Here is a 12,642-nt window from a genome sequence, read left to right as displayed (position 1 = left end):
AACAAGTGTCTGGACGTGGGACAGTCAGAGCGAAGGGTAGCCCAGAGCCTTTCCATCAAGTTATGAATTTGCAGATGGCACACAGATCTACATTCACTGCGGCAGTGTTTGAGAGCACCCATTCCTTCACGCTCTGCTACGGTGATGGGTCGGAGGAGACCTCATTGTTGGTTCAGTTGAAATTCTTCACAAGTGAGGTCAAAGTGTTTCCACATGGTATGCACTTATATACTCCCTGGCTGTTTTTATTTCTTCTTATCTGACTCCTTTAATAATTGCCCTTGGCCATTTTTCTAATGAGATTTTCATCTAGTCTTATACATTTATAAGATGCAAAAATACTTAAGTCATTCTCCTTTACCTTAGAATTATGACACATTGGATAGTCAGAATCACAAGCTGAACAGCATGCATGATGTTGAAAGCAATCATTTCCATATTTATCCAAACTTGTACTCCCAGGAAGAAAGAACTTCCTGGGAAAAAAAGACAGCTTTTTAGAACAGATCGATATGAACAGCCCACAGACATGCTTAGATTTAACATCTCTTGATTCTAAGTTTTAATCTTAATCTTTTAAAAATTTAATGATTATTAATACAGAAGTAGACTCTATTTAAAACATATTGGTGCCATGGAAATTTGAAATTCATGAGAAAAAATTTCAGAGTATAATTGTCTTCTCTATCAAATGGAGCTGCCATCAGAGAGAACTATGGGTAACTTTGCTATGACAAAGGAGCCAGACCCAAAAAGAAAAGTAGTGTGACATGTGTCAGACTCCAATCACATGATCCAATTTTCATAATAAATTGTTCCTGATATATTTGTGTATGTCTGAATATAACCTACTGGTTCTGATTCTACAGAGAACCTGGGTAATATTGGATACATCTATGAGAGAGACTAGGTAGTTAGCAAGAGAGTTTACTATCCTCAAGACTGAGGAATTTGACTCTTCCAGAGGAAAGAAGAAATGGAGAATATTCTAGCCGTGTGGGAGAGGCAAGGCAGGACACAATTAAACTAGTCCAGACATAAAAACTATGAATGCTTGAACTAAGGAAGGGAACTAGCAAAGAAGATGTGGGGCTATAATTCATGGACATCAGGAATGTGGAGCCAGCAGGACTTGATGTCTATGTGATTAAAGAGAGTAACACTAAAACATCAACTGGAGAGGAAATGGGTTTTGTTCTGTCCACCTGAGCAAATTAATACAGTCCAAAATAATACAGTCCACACTGTAGACTCTCCTTCCCTATACAGTTCTAAGTTTGGTAACACTAAAAGGAACTTGCACAAATTGGGAGAGTGACAGTCTTTGTGATTTACAGGTGTTTAAAGAGAGAAACAAGTACTACAAGATGTCACTCTCCCCTCTTGTCCCCTAAGTCTACCAGCTCTGTGCACACTGTTCCATACATCTGCCAGCCATGCTGACCAGCAGCAACCAGGACCAGATGCCTGCCGTAAATTCTCAGAAATGACAGCCAATGACAGACTTCTACACCATCTCCCCTTGGCCCCACTCCAGCTGACTTCCCAGAAGCTCTGACTGATCGGACAGGCCAGCATTTCCAGAGGACTCCTTGGTCACTCTTCCATTTGCCAACTCTTCTGTGTAAGCTCTTACTTCCTCAACTTGAGTTCCTCATCCAAGTTGGACTTCATGTAGCAATTTAGATAGAAGACCATGAAATCTGGATGGAGTTGCAGAGGACCTGTGGCAATCAAAATAACTTTGAAAAGAGCAAAGTTGGAAGGTCTCCATTATTTTATTTCAAGACTTTTTCAAAGGGATCTAAAGCCAACACCTCACCTTCTGCTGTGAGTTCTCTCCTGCCCCCTTGTTGGCTACTGTTTGATGTACCTAGGATATTACCCAGGAAGCATCCCTGGTCCCACTAGTGCTTGCTCTTTTACCTTTTTACAACCCATTGAAGTCTCCAGGAACATTCCTTTCTCTGCTTTCTATCATGGTTATTTTCTGACTGGACTCATCTGATCTCTAAACTCTAAGCTTTGTGAGAACCAGGAGTGTTTCTGTTCTGTTTTTATATTTCCAATACCAATAAGAGTGTCTGGCATGACCATGGTAGATATTCAGTAATAATTCCCTGAAAGTCAGAATCTTATATCTAAAATCCAAGACCTTCAGACACTAACTCTACACACACCAATGCTCACCACAATACTCTCTTCGGTGCAGGGCTTAATTTTAGAAAATATATGGTGTTTTCCAGAGTAAGAAGGGAAATTTTGTAAGAGAATTCAGTGATTGTGAAGAAAGGATAAATAATGCTATATACTTGATTCAAGTACTGCCCAATTACATCACCAAAATTAACGTAACTGATTAGAAAAGATTGCAGTCTCCAAGTCTTCTGTATGGCAAAACACTGTTCTGTGAAAAATCTCTGTTAACTTTTAAAACCGCATGTCAGTGTTTTCTCTTCTACAGTCAGCAAGAAGAGAATGGGCAGCTGTCTTTGCAACATCAAACCCGTTAGTAAATGGTGTTGATAAGAAGGCAGGACATGAGAGGAAATGTTGGCTGTCCATAATGTCCCCATGCTGATGCTGGAAGAGACCGGTTTATCTTACCGGTCCAATCAGGGTCCAATCAGCGTTACTCAGTATGGAATGGTCAAAGCCAAAAGCAGAAAAGATCAATGTCTATAAAATATTAAATATTTCATATTTGTTGACTAGGATCTAAAATGTAATAGAGAAGATATATGCTTAACATTTCAGTAGAGACAGATTCAGGATAAATAAATAAATGTACAAGTTATTTTTCTCGGTAGGCAAAACCTTTAAGCTTTGGTTAACTAGAAGATAAAAGCATCAAAGTATGAAAAGGTAAATGGATTCATTCCTTTAATGACACTTTGTGGGAATAATAATCAGTCTCCTAGGGTTTGAGGCCAGATGGCCACTAGTTACTCTACAAGCCAATCTTTAACACCCACCCTCGTGAATTTTTCGAAGATATGCCAACACACAGGGACCACCATTTGACAAAAACACAGACTTCAGTGAGGAACAACAAATGTCAAGTAGACTGTGGGAGCCAGGCAGCTGTCAGGAGATGCCGCTCCTTGAGGGAATATGCTCAGTGGAAGAGATCTGAGCCTCAAACACACGTGCGCAGTGGGAAAGCTCGTGCTCTCAGGAGCACATATGTAACGGAAGGAACTAGGAGAGAAGCATGGGCTTTGAAAGGCCCTGAGGAGACCAAAGCATGGGCAGAGCAAGCAGATGCCAATGGCTGCACAGGGAGCATCAGCCAATCAAACAGCTCTGTGTACACTTCAAAATGTTGTGGGAGGTGTCTAAGGGGCTGAGCTTCCGTTCTTGGCACTGGGTTTATCTACGCAAAAAAGTAAGAGTAAGGCAGAACATGAGGAATGAGAGAGTAAAGCACTCAAACAAAAAGGAGGAGGATGCGACCTTCACTGACACTAGAAAATCAAGCCAAATCTAATCTGATTTTGAGAGCTTCGGGGAAAGTCAGCAGTATTTGTTTCCTGTATAAATTCACAATCTCCTAAATACGAGGGGAGTTGGGTACTTTGTGCCATTAGTTTCTTCAGTAGATGAAATAATGCAACCAAAACAATGTTTTACATATTTAGTGACCTTTATATTATAGAAGTCAGGGGCCATTGTGTTTAAAACACTGATCCGTTATGATTGGTGTCAAGGGAGCCACACAGACTTCTGCAGCATGAAGGGAGAAAGGCTAGCTGGGTGTGGTAGTATACACCTTTAATCCCTGGGAGGAAGAGGCAGGCAGATTTCTGTGGGTTTGAGGCCAGCCTGGTCAACAAAGTGAGTCCAGGACAGCCAGGAATCTTTTTACACAGGGAAACCTTGTCTCAAAAAACCAAAGCAAAAGAAAAAAAGAGAGAGAGGAAGAGACAGAGAGGGAGAGACAAGAGAGGGAAAGAGGGAGGGACAAGGAAGGGAGTGAGGGAGGAAGGCAGGCAGGCTAAGTGTCTCTCAAACCAGTGTCTTTTCTGACAACATCGGTGGACTGCACCCTGCCCCAGGTGCTGCTGGGTAAATAGGAATGCTGGTCATAGCAGGTCATGAATGAGGTATACATGGTCAAAGATCTCACCAAAGCTTCTCTTTCCTAACGATCCTAATGGGTAAAGTTACCATTCCAGTGAGAAAGATGAAGAAAGTGAGGCCCAGAAATGATCGGCCCACAATTGGCAAATATGCCACATACACAAAGTAGGAGCCTTTCTAGGCCAGATGTGGTGGCAAGCAGCAGCAATCCCAGCACTCCTGGTGTTTCAGGCCACCCTAGCACATACAGTCAAGACCCTATTTCCAAAACACAGAGTAAAATGGGGCTGGAGAGATGGCTCAGCTATGAAAAGCCCCTTTGTGCTGCTCTTTCAGAGCACCAGAGTTTGGTTCCCAGAACCCAGGCAGAGGGCCTCGCAACAGCCCATAACTCAAGCTCTGGGGAATCTGAGGTCCTCCTCTGGCCTCCACATGTATATGCACAAACACACATATACATAAATAAATAATAAAACTAAATCTTTTTTTTAATAGCAAAATAAGAGCAAACACATTCTTACCATAATTTTATAATTTATATACTTAATTTACCTGAATTTTATAGAAATATTTTTCAGTCTCAAATATTTATGAACAGTTTGGGCTATATTTACAACTGTACCTTTGACCTTAAACTACACCCTAATGAAAGTCTCCATTAGACTTGAAATGTAGGCTTTCTATTACTCGTTCCTCAGGGAATACAAACTAATGTAAGTGTAATGTTTATTTTTTCAGAAGTAAGATCCTGCCTGATAAAAATCTTCCGTGAATTATATTTATTATTTTTTACATTTAACAAATAGTCAAAAAAAAAAAGAGGAAAATGTTTGGGGGAGAGAAATAAGTGCTGAGGAGGTGAAAAGGATATTGTAAAGATCTGCTAATGGCATGCGGGGTTGAAAAGGAAGAAAACTCAAGGACTGTGAGAGTTTGGACTAAGTGTTAAGACTGGACTGCCAGGGGACTCCAAGATGGCGGCGAGCAGAGCGTACCGTTTTGGAGAGGCAGAAGACATGAATCTCCGGAATTGGTGAGTGGAGAGTCAATCGAAGCTAGAATTTGGACTTTTGGGCTTTCTAAAGGAGAGGGGCCACCACAGAAGCGTGGAGTGCTAGTGGATTTAGATCGGGCGCGGACTTCTCCGGGAAGGAAATAGGGCCCTTCCCTTGTCAGGGTCTCCCTCGGGGAAACCCGCACACATCACCAGGCAGCTGAGCGCAAAGCTCACATCCGGGAGATCAAGGCAGCAGAGACAGTGCTCCAGGCCCCTTACAGCTGCGGGCTGCTGTAACCACCCATTGAACACCCATCCCCTCCTTGGACACACGTCCCACTCAGGGCCCTCCGGACCCGCGGAGTGTCCCCTCCCCCATCCCGCTGACGCAATCCCAAGCTAGAGCCCTGCAGGAAGTGCAGTGGAGCTCACCTCCCAAGCGGCCAGAGCGCAATAACCCCAGAAACTTCCTCACCGGAGGAGCGCAGGCCCAATCACAGGGCTCCAACCACTGAGCACTAACCACAGAGACTCAGATCCACAATACAATTCTTCCCAGATACCAAAGCCGCAAAGCTCAGTGTCTGGGACCCAAGACGGTTGGAGGCAGGGAGGCAGGGCTCCAGACCCCGCAGCCGAAGCGGAGAGTAGTAACGACCTGCTGAACGTCACCACTCAGAGGAGAACACACGCCACCTAGGGCCCTCTCGCTGAACTCTTGACCCGCAGAACACACCCCCCACTACCACCACCACCACCCGGCTCTGCAGGAGTGCACACACCACCGAAACTCCACCCCACCAGAGCGTATGCCCAATACAGTGCTAGCCACAGAGACTCAGATCCACAGTACAACCCTTCCCAGGCCCCAAGTCTGCAAGTGGCAGCACAGAATACACAGGGCTGCCCAGCCAGTGATTGTATGGGCCATCCAACCCCTCAGTGGCAGGAAACCAGCTGAATAGACACCAAAGACCAGCAGACTTGTAAAATCAATACTCGAGCACATTCTACAACAGCGCTTGCGATCCCTTAGCGCCTGCGATCCCTTAGCGCCTGCAACAACTTCAGTGCCTGCAGGGCACCCCTCTCACACACTGAAGGCCTCTTCATTCACCAACACCCTGTCCCTTAGGACACACCCACAAGCACACGCTCAAACACACTCTACCCCGCATTTGTCCTTCTGTGCCTTCGAACTTTCCTTCTACAGGTATAGCTGAATAACCAACGCACACACTGAAACCACTAGACCTCACCCATTTTCCTGAAGAATTCTCCAGATACCAGAGAAAAACCAATCTGACCTGCAGAATCCAGGAACAGACAGTGAACACTACGGATAACCAAATGGCCAGAGGTCGGCGAAAGAACACAACCAACACAAATCAAAATATCATGGCTTCACCGGCAACCTCCAAAATTATTGGACACTCCAACTCAGCAGAAACACAAGAAAATGATTTTAAAGCTATGATTATCCAGTTAATTGAGGCACATAAAGAGGAAACCAACAAATCTCTCAGAGAAATAGTCATAGAGATTCAAACAGTTAAAGAGGATACAAAAAAATCCCTTAAAGATTTGGCTTCCCAAATAGAAACAAAGAAAAACTAAGTGAACGAAGAAGCTCTTAAAGAAACACATGCAAATATAGCCAAACAATTGGAGGCAGAAGCAGAGGCACTAAGAGAGGAAACAAACAAAAAAATAGAAATCATCTTGGAGACACAGGAATCCACACTCAAACAGATAAAGGAAATGTTGCAAGACATGAAAACAGAATTAGAATCAATAAAGAAAACACAAACCGAGAAAACCCTGGAACTGAAGAACTTAGAGAAAAGAGAAGGAATCACAAAGGTAAGCATCACTAATAGAATACAAGAGATGGAAGAGAGAATCTCAGGCGCTGAAGATGCACTCACAGAAATTGATACTTCTCTCAAAGCAAAAACAAAATCAGAAAAATCCCAAACACAAACCATCCAAGAAATCAAGGATGCCATGAAAAGGCAAAATCTAAGAATAATAGGAATTGAAGAAGAAGAGGAGTCCAGGCTACGATGTCCACAAAATATTTTCAAGAAAATCATAGAAGAAAATTTTCCCAACCTAAAGAAAGAGATGTCCACAAACATACAAGAGGCCTACAGAACACCAAATAGACTAGACCAGAGAAGAAACTCCTTACGCCACATCATAGTCAAAACACTTAATCTACAGAACAAAGAAAAGATACTAAAAGCAGCAAGGGAAAAAGGCCAAGTAACATATAAAGGCAAACCTATCAGAATCACACCAGACTTCTCATCAGAAACTATGAAAGCCAGAAGGGCCTGGGGAGATATCATGCAGGCCCTAAGGGACCACAGATGCCAACCTAAACTACTTTACCCAGCAAAGCTTTCAATCAACATAAATGGAGAAAATAAAATATTCCACAAAAAAACTAAATTTAAGCAATATTTGAACAGCAACCCAGCCCTACAGAAGATACTAGAAGGAAAATTCCAATCCAATGAAAACAAATACACCCAAGAAAACATAGGTTAAAGATAATTCCTAACAAAAATCAAAAGCAAACAAGCAATGATTCACAGTAACATCGCCAACTCCACAATAATAGGAAATAACATGCAATGGTCATTATTATCTATCAACATCAATGGACTCAACTCTCCAATAAAAAGACACAGACTAACAGAATGGGTGCAGAAACAGAAACCAACATTCTGCTGCATCCAAGAAACACACCTACGCAACAAAGATAAACGTTACCTCAGAGTAAAAGACTGGAATACAGTTTTTCAAGCAAATGGACCCAAAAAACAAGCATGAGTGGCTATCCTAATATCTAATAAAATAGATTTTCAACCAAAGCTAATCAAAAAAGACATAGAGGGGCACTACATTGTCATCAAAGGAAAAATTCACCAAGAAGACATCACAATCCTAAACATCTATGCCCCAAATACAAGAGCACCTACATTCATAAATGAAACATTATTAAAGCTTAAACCACACATTGATCGCAATACCCTAATAGTGGGTGACTTCAACACCCCACTCTCACCAAGGGACAGATCAACTAGACAGAAACCAAATAGGGAAATAAAAGCACTTACAGAGTCCCTAAATCAAATGGACCTAATAGATGTCTACAGCTCTTTCCACCCAAACTCAAAAAAGTATACCTTCTTTTCAGCACCTCATGGAACCCTCTCCAAAATAGACCATATAGTTGGTCACAAAGCAAGCCTCAACAGATATAAAAAGATTGAGATAATCCCTTGTATTCTATCGGACCACCATGGACTAAAGCTGGACATCAACAACAATGGAAATAATCAAAAACCTACATGCACATGGAAACTGAACAACTTGTTACTCAACGACAGCGGGGTTAAGGAAGAAATAAGGAAAGAAGTTAAAGACTTCCTAGAACTCAATGAAAATGAAGGCACAACATTCCCAAATTTATGGGACACATTGAAAGCAGTGCTCAGAGGAAAATTTATAGCACTAAGTGCCTTCAAGAAGAAATTTGTAACATCACATACAAGTAACTTAATGGCCCAACTGAAAACACTAGAAAAAAAAGAAGCAGATACACCCAAAAGGAGCAGAAGGCTGGAAATAATCAAACTCAGGGCTGAAATCAATCATTTAGAAACAAATAAAACTATTCAAAGAATCAATGAAACAAAAAGCTGGTTCTTTGAGAAAATCAACAAGATAGACAAACCCTTAGCCAAACTAACTAAAAAGCAGAGAGAATCTATCCAAATCAACAAAATCAGAGGAGAAAAGGGTGACATAACTACAGACACTGAAGAAATCCAAACAATCATTAGGTCATACTACAAAAGCCTATACGCCACAAAATTTGAAAATCTAAACGAAATGGACAATTTTCTTGATAGATTCCATCTACCAACATTAAGTCAAGATCAGGTAGAAAGACTGAATAACCCTATATCCCCCAAGGAAATTGAAGCAGTCATTAACAGTCTCCCCTCCAAAAAAAGCCCTGGGCCCGATGGTTTCAGTGCAGAATTCTACCAGACCTTCAAAGAAGTGCTAATACCAATTCTCCTCAAACTATTCCACAAAATAGAAACAGAAAGAACACTACCAAACTCATTCTATGAAGGGACAGTCACCCTGATACCCAAACCACACAAAGACCCAACAAAAAAAGAGAACTTCAGACCTATCTCTCTTATGAATATTGATGCAAAAATACTCAATAAAATACTTGCAAACCGAATCCAAGAACACATCAAAGATATCATCCACCATGACCAAGTAGGCTTCATCCCAGGCATGCAAGGGTGGTTCAACATACGGAAATCCATCAATGTAATCCACCACATAAACAAACTGAAGGAGAAAAACCACATGATCATCTCCTTGGACACCGAAAAAGCATTTGACAAAGTCCAACACCCATTCATGTTTAAAGTCTTAGAGAGATCAGGGATACAAGGCACATACTTAAACATAGTAAAGGCAATATACAGCAAGCCTACAGCCAACATCAAACTCAATGGAGAGAAACTTAAATCAATCCCACTGAAATCAGGGACAAGACAAGGCTGCCCACTCTCTCCATATCTCTTCAATATAGTACTTGAAGTCCTAGCCAGAGCAATAAGACAACGAAAGGAGATCAAGGGGATACAAATTGGAAAGGAAGAGGTCAAAGTGTCACTATTTGCAGATGATATGATAATATACATGAGTGACCCCAAAAATTCAACCAGAGAACTCCTTCAGCTGATAAACACCTTCAGCAAAGTGGCAGGGTACAAAATCAACTCAAAAAAATAAGAAGCCCTCCTGTACACAAAAGACAAAAGGGCTGAGAAAGAAATTAGGGAAACAACACCCTTCACAATAGCCACTAATAACATAAAGTACCTTGGGGTGACTCTAACCAAGCAAGTGAAAGACCTATTTGAGAAAAACTTCAAGTCTCTGAAGAAAGAAATTGAAGAAGATCTCAGAAGATGGAAAGATCTCCCGTGCTCATGGATTGGTAGGATTAACATTGTGAAAATGGCCATCCTGCCAAAAGCAACCTACAGATTCAACGCAATTCCCATCAAAATAGCAACTCAATTCTTTACAGACCTTGAAAAAAAGATTCTCAGCTTCATATGGAGAAACAAAAAACCCAGAATCTCCAAAACAATCCTGTACAACAACAGATTATCTGGAGGTATCTCCATCCCTGATCTCAACCTGTAATACAGAGCAATAGTAATAAAAACTGCATGGTATTGGCATAGAAATAGAAAGGAGGATCAATGGAACTGAATAGAAGACCCAGAAATAAACCCACACACCTATGAATACTCGATTTTTGACAAAGCAACCAAAACCATTCAATGGAAAAAAGATAGCATCTTCAACAGATGGTGCTGGTCTAATTGGATGTCTACATGCAGAAAAATAAAAATAGATCCACATTTATCACCCTGCACAAAACTAAAATCTAAGTGGATCAAAGACCTCAACATAAAACCAGATACGCTAAATCTGTTAGAAGAAAAAGTGGGGAACAGCCTAGAACTCATTGGCACAGGAGACAACTTCCTGAACAGAACTCCAACAGCACAAGCTTTAAGAGCAACAATCAATAAATGGGACCTCATGAAACTGAAAAGCTTCTGTAAAGCAAAGGACACCGTCATCAAAACAAAACAACTGCCCACAGATTGGGAAAGAATCTTCACTAACCCTTTATCTGACAGAGGGCTAATATCCAGTATATACAAAGAACCAAAGAAGCTGAAAAGCAACAAACCAAGTAATCCAATTAAAAAATGGGGAGCAGAGCTAAACAGAAAATTATCTGTAGAGGAATATAGAATGGCAGAGAAACACTTAAAGAAATGCTCAACATCATTAGCCATCAGGGAAATGCAAATCAAAACGACCCTGAGATTTCACCTTACACCCATCAGAATGGCCAAGATGAAAAACTCAAGTGACAACACATGCTGGAGAGGTTGTGGAGAAAGGGGAACCCTCCTCCATTGCTGGTGGGAATGTCAACCACTTTGGAAGTCAATCTGGCGCTTTCTCAGACAACTAGGAATAGCGCTTCCTCAAGACCCAGCTATACCGCTGCTAGGCATATACCCAAAATTTGCTCAAGTACACAATAAGGACATTTGCTCAACCATGTTTGTAGCAGCTTTATTTGTAATAGCCAGAACCTGGAAACAACCCAGATGTCATTCAGTGGAGGAATGGGTACAGAAATTGTGGTATTTTTACACAATGGAATACTACTCAGCAATCAAAAAAGAGGAAATCACGAAATTTGCAGGCAAATGGTGGAATCTAGAAAAGATCATTCTGAGTGAAGTATCCCAGAAGGAGAAAGACAAACATGGAATATACTCTCTTATATAGACCTAAAAGATATGATAAACATAATGAAATCTATACACACCTAAAGAAGATAATCAAGGAAGCTGACACGGGCTATGATGATCAATCCTCATTTAGAAAGATAAATGGGATATGCATTGAACGTATGACAGGAGTCTACCGCAGAAAGCATCTGAAAGACTCTACCTAGCAGTGTTCCAAAGTAGATACTAAGCCTCATAACCAAACCCTCGGCAGAGTGCAGGGAATCATATGAAAGAAGGGGAGTTTGATGTGGAAAGGATAGGAGCTCCTCAAGGACCAAACATATCTGGGCACAGGGTCTTTTCTGAGATGGACACTCAATCAAAGACCATGAGAGGATATAACCTAGAACCTCTGCTCAGATGTGACCCATGATAGCTCAGTAACCAATTGGTTTCCCATAGTAAGGGGAACAAGGACTATTTCTAACAGGAACTCAATGACTGGCTCTTTGACCTCCCCACCTCCCAAGGGAGGAACAGTACTGTTAGGCCACAGAGGAGGACTTTGCAGCCAGTCCTGAAAATACCGGACAAAACAGAGTCATATGAAAGGGGAGGAGGTCCTCCCCTATCAGTGGACTTGGAAAGGGGCAGGGAGGAGATGAGGGAGGGAGGGTGGGACTGGGGAGGGAATGAGGGATACAGAATTAACAAAATGTAACTAATGAGAAAAATAAAATTAAAAAAAAAAAAGAAGTCATTGACATACTTAAAAAAAAAAAAAAGACTGGACTGCCCAGGGTACAGGAATCATCTGTGTGTCCCCAAGACCTCATAACAGGAGCTGAACAGATGTCTTGAAGCTAAAGTAATACATACTTACAGGAAATTAATTTAGCAAAAGGAATGAAAGAAAAAAAGGAGAGGATGGGCGTGGCTAAGTTATAAATTGATCAGGTTTGAAGGCTGAGGCACTAAGGCAATCTCCTTGCATCAGGCACTTCCGAAGGCCTGATGCCCGCTGAGTTCAAGAAATAGTTATATTCCTCCCTATGGCAACAGAACTTACTAAACTTAGACACTTAGAACTCACAGCAGATAGCCAGACGCTTGGCTACTGCTTTTTTCCTAAAATCTAGTAACTTTTCTGGATTGCTTGGGAAGAAATGTTTATCTCAAATTCTCTTT

This window comes from Psammomys obesus, unplaced genomic scaffold, assembly GCF_907164565.1.
Source record: "Psammomys obesus unplaced genomic scaffold, mPsaObe1.curated_primary_1811, whole genome shotgun sequence".
NCBI lineage: Eukaryota > Metazoa > Chordata > Mammalia > Rodentia > Muridae > Psammomys > Psammomys obesus.
This window is presented reverse-complemented; position numbering follows the sequence as displayed.